The sequence below is a fragment of the Lycorma delicatula genome, chromosome 10 (assembly GCF_047948215.1).
Source record: "Lycorma delicatula isolate Av1 chromosome 10, ASM4794821v1, whole genome shotgun sequence".
In the NCBI taxonomy this organism is placed as follows: Eukaryota; Metazoa; Arthropoda; class Insecta; order Hemiptera; family Fulgoridae; genus Lycorma; species Lycorma delicatula.
The window spans coordinates 50,981,979-50,995,147 of record NC_134464.1 but is presented as its reverse complement, the minus strand read 5'-3'; positions in this window follow the sequence as shown (position 1 = coordinate 50,995,147).

The following is a 13,169-nucleotide window of genomic DNA, read 5'->3' as shown; positions in this document are numbered from 1 at the left end:
TTGAATTAATAACTGTATAAATATTTGATGTTAATAAAAACTAATATATCAGCTATCTTGCAACTGTCCACTTCATTTAAAAAAGGAGGATCGAATCTCACTTTCAAATGAAATAAGATTAAATGAAGTGCAGTAAAAAATTGTGTATATGCAATTTAAAAGGCAAATAAGGTTATCATGTGGTGTCCCCTATCAGATTTTTTATAAAAATTTTCATTTTTCAGGTGGATTTGGAGACTATGAATAGATAGATATACGAATTGAATAAATACGGACACTGTAAACATTTTTTGTATTTTGTTACTAGTCACGGATCTATAGAGAAATTATCGTTTAACAATCGAAATGCGAATCTAATTTTGTAATTATGTTTTGATTACTATAACGATAAGAGGTTTTTAACTCATCTTAAAATTAGGGTTAGAGGGAAATAAGGTCACCACCCATATTAAGATATAAGCACTATAAAGTTTTGTAACATTTTACTATTTTAACCTATATATTTGTATGTAGTTATTACTTTTTTAACTAATTAAAGTATTTATCAAAGTGGAAGTTATTTTCAACCGTATCGCAAAATATGAATAAAATTAAAAAATGTTTTGTTTTTTATTACAAGAAATATAAATCTACAGAAAATTAACTATATGGTTTTAATAAAACAAAGTGTTATTTTGTGAAGTTTAATGCTCTCGTCCTGAAAATCTGAATTCTATTCTTCATTACTTTCTAAATCACCATAATCTTCATCGCCAACATTTTCTTCTAACTTCATACTTTTGACCAAACACGCGACTGTATTCGCATGAAAGCCAGAACGAAACTGACTTTATTTTCGGTAATTCTATAATAAAATAATGATTAAAATGACTGTATAAATTATGATGTCATTAATAAAGGCTATTAATTAAATCATCTTTATGATAAATTTATTTTTCCTAGAAGTATAGTCATAGTAAACAATAAGTATCAATTTCATTCTATAATGAAATACCAAATTAACCACACAGGTCACTCCTCGACATTATTCCACTCTGAGCCATTTATGATTATCTTCAGATATTCTATATTTTATTATTAATATAACTCACAATAAATTTTTAACAAGTGATTAATTTTAATACAGAAAATAAATAGTTTTAACAATATTCATCTTTTTACTAGTGAAAACTAGAAAAAAAATTAAGCTCTTACGACAAATGTTGAGATCACATTTGAATTCAGGTCAAAAGATGTAAAAGAATAAGCTAAAATCATTCGTGTAAAAATTCTTTAGATCATTTGTTACATTACCATTCTGGTGGAAAAATTACATTTCAGTTTTTATACCAACGGTCAGGAAATTTAGGCATTATCATGTCCAGCTTTTTGATTTAGTTGTTTCTGTTGTGTTTTTTTTTTCTGTAAATATACATATGGTATTTCGTTATAACAATTAAGAAGAAAATCAGAATTTGAACATTATAAAACAAATTAAAAAAAAATTACGGATGTAATTTAGTTTTCAAACACCAAAGTATTTAGTCAAAGTTTAATCAAAAAATTTCAAAATACAATAATTTTGTATAAAGATTTATGCTCATTGTAGGGGTCGAATATTACATAGTTTATATGATGATATAAAAAAGTAGTATTTTTTGACACAAAACGAAGAAATTAGACTATCACCGATCAATTACAACCTAATGCTGTAAATTTAATAACATTATTAAACAGCGTAAATTAATTGAAGAGTAAATACGGAACTACCATGTCTGATAGATAATTGGTGTAATCAATGTATTCAGTAGGCACGGATTATGGTAAATTGAATCGAACTATAATCACGTTAGGAATCGATGTTAATTAATAGGTACGGATAGAAACCAGCAATTAGAATCGTAATTAATTAATAAAAAAAATTTGGACACCGCATGACTTCCTTGTACGCCTATCAAAATAAATATACACATTTTGATTGCATTTCATTTAAAAACATAATTCATTTGAAAGTGATATACTATTCTCCAATTCTTTAATAAAGTGGACATTTACAAAATTGCTGAAATATTAGTTTTCATTAACATCAAATATTTATACAATTATTAATTCAACAATCTTACATGAAACATTAGGAGAATTACTAAATCAATATTATTCGCATCTTCTTGAGTTTATGATTAAAAAAAGTTACAGATTTCTGTTGTGTAGTATAAATAAAAGTTAATAATTAAACTATTCCGTTTAGTGAACTCCTGTATACAGGTTATATATCTTAATTTCGACCTTGTGGTATAAAATATTCAATTTTTTTATTTGAATATTTGGTGAATAATCAAAAATGAAAAAGAAAGATAACATGAAGAAATGTATTTAAAAAAAACGACAAGGAAATGAATATGAAGAAGAAGTAAATGTTAAGAACAAGGTAAGAATAAAAATATTAAGAGAGAATGATGAATATAAAGAGAGAACATTTGAAAACTAGACAATGTGTACACAAATTAAGATCAGAAGAATTATATCAAACCAAAGAATGATTGGCAACAAAAAACAAATAAACGAAATGATGATCAACTCCGACTTAGAAAGAATATTGTCCGACAATATCAGAAGAGTAATGAACTAAAAGAAAAGAATTTTTTTTAAATTTAATAAAGATCGAGCATGTATGCCTCAGTGTATATGTTGTTCTTGCGAGGGTCTATTTTTTCAGTCATTCTGTGGTTAACTTTAATGTACATAATAAAATTAAACAGATGTTGGAGAATAATTAAGTAGAATTAAACAGATATTAAAGAAGAAAATCCAAAAATAATACGATTCTAAATTATAACTTTCTATTAATATTAAATAATCAGATGTTTCACCAAATCTATTACATATACATATATGTAATAATGGCTATTAAGTTACAAATACACGTTTTTAAAAGACGATAAAACTTCATTTCACTATTAACTTCTGATTTCTTTTCATGTTTTTTTTTTTATTGTTATTAATGAATTATTATTTATTTTATATTTTTTTTTTTACAATCGCGGGTTAATAATAATAAATTATTAATACATCAATATATTTAAATTAAAAAAAAAATTAAAATGGAGAAACGATGTTCCTTTCCCTGTAAGACCCCAATATTTCATTAATTAAAATTTCATTTGGCTATAACTCTGAAAACAATGAGAATAAATACCACTTATGATATATCGTTGGAAAAGCTCTCAATGAGAGCTTATTACTGCAGTTAAGAAAAATTCCAAAATTGATGTTTTTGGGGGATTTTGGGCTTTTTTGGACACTTACGGTTAAGTCGATTGCAATCAAAAGGAAAGGTGCACAACTAGATGTTACAACAATCCTAAAATACAAAATTTCAACAAACTACGTGCAATCGTTTTTGAGTTATGCGAGATACATACGTACATACATAAATACGTACGTACTACGTACAGACATCACGCAGAAACAAATCAAAATGGATATTTCCGTTGAAATCTGAAAACCGTAATTTTTCGCGATCACAATGTTTCCTTTATTTCGTACAAGGAAGTAATAAATTCTGTTTATAATACGTAAATATGTATATAAAAAGAAAAAAAATTTCAATAACTAATTAGAACTTTACCGGGATTTCTAAGGAGCTTTAATTTTTCACCCTCAAAAAGTTAAAAATTACTGTTACCATGACTTAATCACATTTATTTTTTTCTTTATAAAAAAATAATAAAAAAACGTTTCTAGAATTAGTTGGTTACCATACTAAAAGAACAAATTTTCAGAATTTCATAATTTTAACATTACCATACAGCTACGTCTCGGAAATTATCCTTTCTCCTAGTAAAAACAGATAACATTACACCCAACGAATAAATTGATTTTTAAGATCATAATCGAATATAAGGATACGTTGGAAAAATTACAAAAAAAAAGTGGCACAACAATAAAGTAGTAGTTGGTTCATTACAAATATAAACCAGAAAAATTGGCTTTAGCCCAACATTACATTGAAGGTGGTTACAAAATTGGTTTATTAGAAACAAAAGTTAAAAAAAAAACAAAAAAAAAAACAACTTTCTGTAATAAACAGGAATTAGTTGGAAAACTTACTTTTTTGTTAAGTTAACAGATAAAAGACATTTATCATTAAAAATTCATCAAATGGTTATGCTGTACCTTTAATTTTTGCTATGAATAGGATATTTTCTTTGATTGGTCTGAGATTCATGCTATTTCTACTTTATTATAAAGATAAAAAAGATACATTGAGTTAAATCTCTATCTAATCCAAACTCATACGAGAAGTTGAATAAAGCATTTTTAAACGTTACGCTTCCCACTGGAATTGCTTAAAATATTACTTTTATTTTATCAAAAGTTGTTTTTATTTTTATTCTTTAAATAATAATAAAAACAAATGATATTTATTATTTCGTGAATAATGTTTATTTTTTAATAATAATTTTTTTATTTTGTAATACAAATGTCTCAATATATGACAGTTTAAAAAGAACACCTAGTTTAGATTTTAATTAATTTTAAACGGTTTCATTATACATTTTTTTTTTAAATATTAATTTACTAAATATTAAGTATACATATCTTTTTTAATTAAATGAAAAAAAAAATAGTATTATTATTTTTTCAACTTAATAAAAAATATGATAGTATTCTATATCATGATATTAAAATAAATATAAAAAAAAATTAAAAATTTAAAAAACCCACAATGAAAAAAAACCTTAAAAAAGGTGAAATAATTAAATAACTGTACTTTTACCTTATAATCCTCTGTGACCTTGTTTTTAACACAATGAAATTTTTGGTTTTGATTAACTGTCGCGCGTGACCATGATGATAACTAAAGCTTATTTATGCAGCCGAAAGGTGACGGACGACGGTAAATCAAAATCTTAAATTTTATTGTAAAAACATTACCATAATATGTCACAGAAGACGAATATACAGTTATTAAATTATTTCACTTTTTTAACATTCTTTTTTTAGGTCGAAGGTTTTTAACATTATCAATTTATTACTTTTGAAAGATTAGTAGGTCTGTGCCCAACGTGGAACGTTTACAGGCTAATGATGATGAAAGTTTAGTATACTTGACCAGCGCAAATTACTTAATAATCCACACAATAATGCAGCCTTACTGAAGTTGGAAAGATTTACAAACATTCAAAAGCCGTTCCGAAGAATCTATTGCAGCGCCCCTGACGGCCTATAAATGTAAATCTAATCTATGAAGCTGCGCAGAAGTGATACCTATGTAATGCAAAAATACGCTTCAAAATCTGCACAGCCATTTTAGAGAACACATATACTACAGCACCCACTGGTGCCTATATCCGTAAAACATCTCTAAGAACCTGCTCTGAAGTGATAACATATGTAATGCAAAAAAACCGTATCGAAATCGGCCAAGCCATTGTAAAGAACACATCTATTGCAGAGCCCCCTGGTTGCCTATAACCGTAAAACAAATCTATGAATCTGCTCTGAGGTGATACCTATGTAATACAAAAAAACGCATTAAAATCAGCCCAGCCGTTTTAGAAAATACATATACTGCAACGCCGCCTCATGGTCTGTAACCATAAATTATATCTGAGCCTGCTCTGAAGTGAATCCATTATAATGCAAAAAACCGTATCGAAATCGGTCGCGTAATTTTTGTGGAAAATAGTAAGACAACACACAACCTCTTAACCCGTAACGCATATACCATCTCCATTCCGACGTGGATAATAAAATAACAATTTTAAATATTAAAACACAAGGAAGTATTGTAATCGCCAAATGGCGATTACAATACTTCCTTATAAGCTTCCTTTACTTATTACAAGGAAGTAATAAAATACTGTTTACGATATGTAAATATGTATATAAAAAGAAAGAATTTTACAATAACTCATTAGAACTTTACCGGGATTAAATAATTCTTTTCTAAAATTTGACTTTCAGAATTCAGCGTAAAATTAAAAAAAAAAAGTTACTAAACGTTAATTTGGCACCGAATTTTAAAAGTTTATATTCAGAGAATTAAAAACTACTATTTTATCATTTTTAGTACATTTTTTAACGTCAATTTTATTTAGGTATTATCATTAATCTTGTTTAAATTTATGTCATTTTAATTTAAACTGTAACTAGGCTTAGAAATAAAAAAATAGGATTTCGGTTTTCAGATTTCAAAGGAAATATCTATTTTGACCATCCCTGAATCGATTTTGACTAATTTCGGTGTGACGTACGTACATATGTAGGTATATCTCGCATAAGTAAAATACCATTAGCCGTAGAACGTTGAAATTTTGGATTTAGGACTGCTGTAACATCTAGATGTTACAGCACCTCCTCTTTTGATGGGAATCGATTGGACCAAAAGTGTCCAAAATACAAAAATTTGGATTTTCGACTTTTTCTTAACTGTAGTAATAACTCTTCATTAAGAGCTTTTCATCAAGCTGTACTTATTTTCACTGGTTCCAGATTTATAGCCAAATAAAAGTTTAATTAATGAAATAATTGGATCTTACTTACGGAAGGCATATCGGTTCGAATCAGACCTCATTTTCCTTTTTTAACTTTTTTTTTTAATTTAAATGTATCGATTTATTAATAATTATTAACCTCAGATTGTAAAAAAGTTATAATAAACAATAATTAAATAATAACAGTAAAAAAAAAAATGGAAAAAAATCAAAAGTGGATTAAAACTTTTAAGTACTTTTAAAAATGTGTATATGTTATTTAATAGGCGTACAAAGAAATCATGTAGTGTCCACATCAGATTTTTTTTATTTTAACCGAAGTTTATCTTACTAGTACGATTAATAAATGATAAATAATACATAAAGGAAAATCAAAGGTACTACGGATATATATGTTAAAAAATAAAATATAACAAAAAAAAATTGAAGTTTAATGAAAAATACGTAATTTTTACCATGAATTAAACAATTCTGATGCTAACAAAATAGATAGTAACCACAAGAACCGCGAATATCTAACCTAAAATCGACTACGACCGCAGGGTATGTTAGGGAAGGAGTATATTTAATACAACGATAAAATATTTTCATTGATAAGTTTAATAAATAGAAAAAAATTTATTTAACAAAAATATTTTACAACAATTATTCCAGTCTTTGCACAAAAATACCTTCTAAATAAAACCGTACAACAAATTAAAATATTAATAAAATAAAAACTTATTAAAAATTACAAAATAATTATTTTTTTAATTCTCAAATTTAACTTTCAGAATTCAGCATTAAAAAAAAAAAAAAAAATGCTAAACGTTAATTTGGCATCGAATTTTAAAAATCGATATTCAGAGAATTATAAAAATATTAATTTATAATTTTTAATACGTTTTTTAACGTCGATTTTATTTACGTATTATTATTTTTTGTTCAAATTTATGTAATTTTAATTTAAACTGTAACTAGGCCTAGAAATAAAAACACTGCTCCAATGAAAAAATTGCCGTACTCAATAATAAAAAAAATACAAAACGGTTTTTTTTTATCAAAATGATATGTGCTAAAAATATAAAGCAATGGAGAAAAACGACAATAAAAGAAAAAAAAAGGGTGAGAAAACTGTTAGAATGTGGGGAAATATACCCGTAATATTTTCATTTAATTTTCTAAGATCTTCCCGTAATAATATATGGTATATTAGACTACGATATTAATACGCTACTAAAAAAATTAAAAATTTCCCTAAAGATTTTGAACTGGATTAGATAAATGACTTTATTATTTAGAATATTTATAAAAATATTCCTCGACAAATAAATTATAATAAAAATTACATAATATTGCCACTGTTCGAATGGATAGTTGCCATCAAAGATCAAAAAATATTTTTTTATAAATTTATAAAAATAAGCAAATATTAAATAACGAAAAAATGGAATTAGCCTAGCACTAATAGGTTACCATTCCTACCACCACCACAATAGTTTTTGGTAGTTATTTTTGTTTGTAATTCCTTTCTTGGCTACAAATAATCGGTTTCAAAATTCTACTTTCAAAAATGTAAAAATACCGACCATTTGAACGTTTTAATAGCTAGTAAATATCAGAAACATCGAATTAAATTGTATTTAATAGAATGTTAAGAATTTTTTTATTTGAAATTAGGGTTAAAATACAGAGATAGAAGAACAATTGTTAACATTTATAGGAACCAAATAGCAACAGTAATAATCGAAGAACAAAAGAAAGAAGCCGTAATAACAAATGAAGTCCCCGACAAGGATGTTCCCAATCATAATTACTTTTTAATATTTACATAGAACTAGTAGTTGATAATGTTAAAGAACAATTTAGATCCGGAGTAACAGTACAAGGTAAAACAATAAAGATACTACGATTTATTGATGATATAGTAATTCTAGCTGAGAGTAAAAAAGAATTAGAAGAAACAATGAACGCCATGGATGATGTCCTACGGAAGAATTACCGTATGAAAATAAAGAGGATAAAAACGAAAGTAATGAAATATAGTAGAAATAATGTCTATGAACAACTGAATATAAAAATAAGAAGTAAAAAGATTACGGAAGTAGAAGAATTTTGTTATTTGGGACGTAGAATTACTAAAGATGGAAGTTTTGAAATGCAGTGCTGCTATAGGAGAATGTTAGAAGTCAGATGGCTGGATAAAGTGACAAATGAAGAGGTGTTGTGGCAAATCGAAGAAGAAAGAAGCATTTGGAAAAATATAGTTAAAAGATGAGACAGACAGATAGGCCACATATTAAGGCATCCTAGAATAATCGCTTTAATATTGGAGAGACAGGTAGAAGGAAAAAATTGTGAAGGCAGGCAACGTTTGGAATATGTAAAACAATTGTTAAAGATGTAGGACGTAGGGGGTATAATTAAATGAAACGACTGGCCCTAGATAGGGAATCTTGGAGATCTGCAGCAAATTAGTTAATGACAAAAAAAAATTTTTGAAACGATACATTTTTTTAATAAGATCGTTTGGCAAACAGCCAAAACTTTGCAAAATTTGTTAAAATAAAAAAACTCCTCAGACTATGTTCAGGTGTGGATTATCGGTAGCCCCAAAACGGACATTTTACATTTTGTTTATTCACAACCTCGTCTAAGAGAAAATGTGCCTCATCTGAAAACCAAACGTTATTCAACAATATGTCTTAGTACTCAGCCCGTTATGCGAATGCCATTCTTTGATGTTTGTTGTCAACCGTTAATTTAGGTAAAACTGTTACTTTTTACGGATACAAATGCAAAATCCGGTGTAAAGATCGCCTAGAAATCCCAAGTCGTGCTGCTGCTTTTCCTGTTGATTTTCCCGGGCTCCTCAGCAACGCTGCTCTGACAGCTTCGACATTCCATGGAGAACTAACATCAGGAGGAAATTTGCAACAAAAAGGAATCCCAACAAACGCTAGAAAACATGCATTACCATACGGATATGGTAATAAGATTGTAATGTATCAAAAAGCATTTTCAATTTGAAATCAGGTCAAATAAATGCAGAAGCAAAAAACGAATGAAAAATCTGCAGAAAAATCCTACGACTAATAAAAATAGGTGAAAATGAATACAAAATCAGAAATAATAAAATCTTTGCAAATACAATGAAACCGAATAAATGTCAAATTTCATACAGAAAAAAAATAGCCAAATTCTTCGTCTAGGTTTACAGAATAAATTATAACAGGCCACAAAACAATTTTGAATCACATTAATAACAAAAAGAACAGGAGATTAATCGACCTGAAAGATTCAAAAAGACCTAAAAAAATTAAAATATCTGAAAAAAGTACAAGATAGAACAATGTTTAGAAAAAATTTCAAGAATTTTCAAAGGAAAGGGAGAAAAAATAAGTAACGTCTGATCAAAGTAAGAAGATTAAGGCCAGTTTCGTGAACAAAAAAAAAATAAACTATTGGAAGATCAAGAAAGCAAATGCCCAGAAGAAGAGAAATTAAACCCAAATATTGCTGGTCGTGATCCTTAGTCAGTCAAACTCGAAAAAAAAGAAGAAAATTATATTGTAATAGGAGTTACAAAATCTGAATTTAGAGATATTACATTTTAACAGTTACGGATTGTATCAAGAAGTTCTCCGGGACTTTCATAATCTATTCTACTTCTGAAAATAATGGAAGAAGTTCATATAAATATATGTCCTAAAATGTTTTATTTGCGAATTAAGGCTAGTAAAAAATATTTTGCTTCAATTTCAGTTACACCAGTGAATTGAGGTCGTATTGAAATTTTTAAAAAGATGTTAATTAAGGGGTAGAATTAGTGATTTCAGAAATTTTAGTGATTTTTCAGAAATTCCTATGGCTTATGACGTGAAAAATCGAATAAAATAGGTCCCAGAACGGTATCTACAGTAGTATTTAAGAAATTCAGGGTAAAAACCCTGTTTTTTATGTTTGACGAACAATAATTTTGTTAAACGGGTAATAAACGCAGAAAAATTCTAAACAAAACTTATAGAGACCAAAGTGTACACCAGCACCAATTTCAACTCGTTTCTTGGTACTCTTCTGTATTGGTTTTGTTGTTATTTTTAGTTCTGGACTGTCCTTAAGTTGCTCAGCCGCAACCATAATGTGAACAATTAATTCCTCGCGAGAATGTGGTTTGTATACAACATTTGTTTCATCCATCCCTAGACGATAGAATCTGAAGGTGTTAGATCATGCGATCTTTGAAGCCAAGAATGTGGATCTCCACGACCGATCAATTTATCAGGGAAATGATGATTTAAATAAGTGGAAACGGCACAAAAGAAATGGGGAGGCGGGCCATCGTGCTGGAGGTATACTTTGCGTCTCAGCGCTAGAGGAACCCACCTTCCAGGATCTTCGGCAATTCTTCTTGAAGAAAGTGCAAGTAGACCTCAGCAGTTGATATCAACGGTCCAAACTGATAGGGAAGAAGGTCGCACCATACATTAACGCTAGATCGGTGTTGAAAATCGGCTTCCACCATTTCATGATTTCCTTCTGCCCATGTATGCTCAATGAGGAAGTAGTTGCTATCTCGAGTGAAATTTTCCACGTTGGTAAAAAAACAAATACTTGTACAGCTGTTAATTTGAATTCCAACAGCTGCAGAACTCCCGATGCAGGACCGTCTCCTGGGTGTACTAGTAGATGTTGAACTGGCTGTATTGCGCATTATTGATCAGCTGTTATTTATTGGCAACTTTGAAATAAGTTTTCAAATAATCATTGTATTTCTGTCCTTCAATCAAACAAGTTATCCAATTAATTATTTTTTATTTCACAGTTGTGTAATTTCCAATTTTTTTTTTTAATTTCTAACCGTAAAATTTGTTTTTACGAATTTTTCACATCACCAAAAAAGAATTTGGTTTTTGTTTACATCAAATAAGTACTTTTTTGACAAATCTAGTAATGCACAATTTGTAAATAAAATTCTAATTTTTCTAACTTTTCTTTCATTTATTCAACTTTTCTTAAACTATTTTGTTGAGAATTCTGAACATACTTGTTTAAAAATGTTATGTGTTTATTACTCATTTAAAGTTACTGTACGTCAAATATAAAGAACAAGAATTTTTACCCCCAATTTATTGTTTTTCAATCCAGATTTGTCAAAAACTACTGCACATACGGTTCTGGGACCTACTTTATTCGATTCTTAAGGTGAAAAGCCATAAGAGTTCACAAATTCTACCCCATTATTAACGTCGTAAAAATTTCAGTACGACCTCAATTCACCGTTGAAAGCTGAAATCTTTCACTAGCCGTAACTCGGAAACGAAGCATTTTAGGACATATGTTTACTGTAAACTTTTATCACTATTTTCACAAGTAAAGCAGGTTTGAAGGTTCCGATAGAACGTTTTGATATATTTTGTATATATCTCAACAAAATATTGTGAAAACGACAAATCGTGATTTTATTTCTATTTCTAATGGATGAACTAGTTTTTCGTTAAAACTCGTTGGCCTATATTATACTGAAAACACAATTGTACAAATATAACAAAATTTTTGTATAAATTAAATTTTTGTACAATCTAATCTTATACATTTAAAGCTTAATAAACGAATTACAAGACATTGATCTAATTAACAGGCTTCCGGTTTTGATATCTGTTAAAAAAAAGGTATATCAATTAATCAACAACAAAAAACTACATAGGGAAATCGCGCGCATTTCCATACATAGACGTAGAATTACCTTCTTTCTTTTTCTGTTTAACCTCCGAAACCACAGTAATGTATTTTATTACTCAGAGGATTAATGAGGATGATATATATGAATATAAATGAAATAGTCTTGTACAGTTTCAGGTTGATCATCCCTGAGATGTGTGGTTAATTGATACCCAACCACCAAAGAACACCGGTATCCACGATTTAGTGTTCAAATCCGGGACTTTTTCGGTAAGAGAGTACCACTTTTTTTCCTCAAAAATAACAATAAAAATTCGCACATTTACATTTACATTTACAAAACAATAACCAAATAAACCAATATCAAAGAACATTTTTACCGATCAAGGGGGAATATAGAAAACTGCCCAGTTTTCCATATTAACAATCAATCCCGGTTTTATTTCTACTAATCGATTCTATTCAAACATGGGTCTTCTAAATGTAGCTGAAAGGTACATATAAGCATTATCGCTTATAGATATAAACATAGATTAACTAAACGTAACTACGCTGTAAATACCCACCGATTACGAAAAAAAGTGGTACCTGTTTATCGAAAACTGTCCCAAATCCGTATAAAGTAACTTGCCTTTACTAGTATCTGAACCTCACAACTATCTACTTAGAAATCAGCTGATTTGCAGTAACGAGTTCACCATTCACCAACCCGGTAATCAAACAAAAAATTAATAATCTTATGAACAATAATACTTACTACAACTACATTTATATTAAATAAAATTGACCCGCTAAACGTAGAATACTTAAAATACGATCCATATCAGTCACTTTTTTAAGTAAACCTTTTTCCTTTTATGAAATTCATAAGAAAAATAAGCAATTTCTGTTAAACAATGCCTAAATATTTAAGTGAAAAACACTTTTCCTAAGAAAAATAAACAATTTCTGTTTTTAACGCCTAAAAATTTAAGGTAAAAACATTATATAAATCAAAATATAACCTATACAAAACACTGTATAAACAAA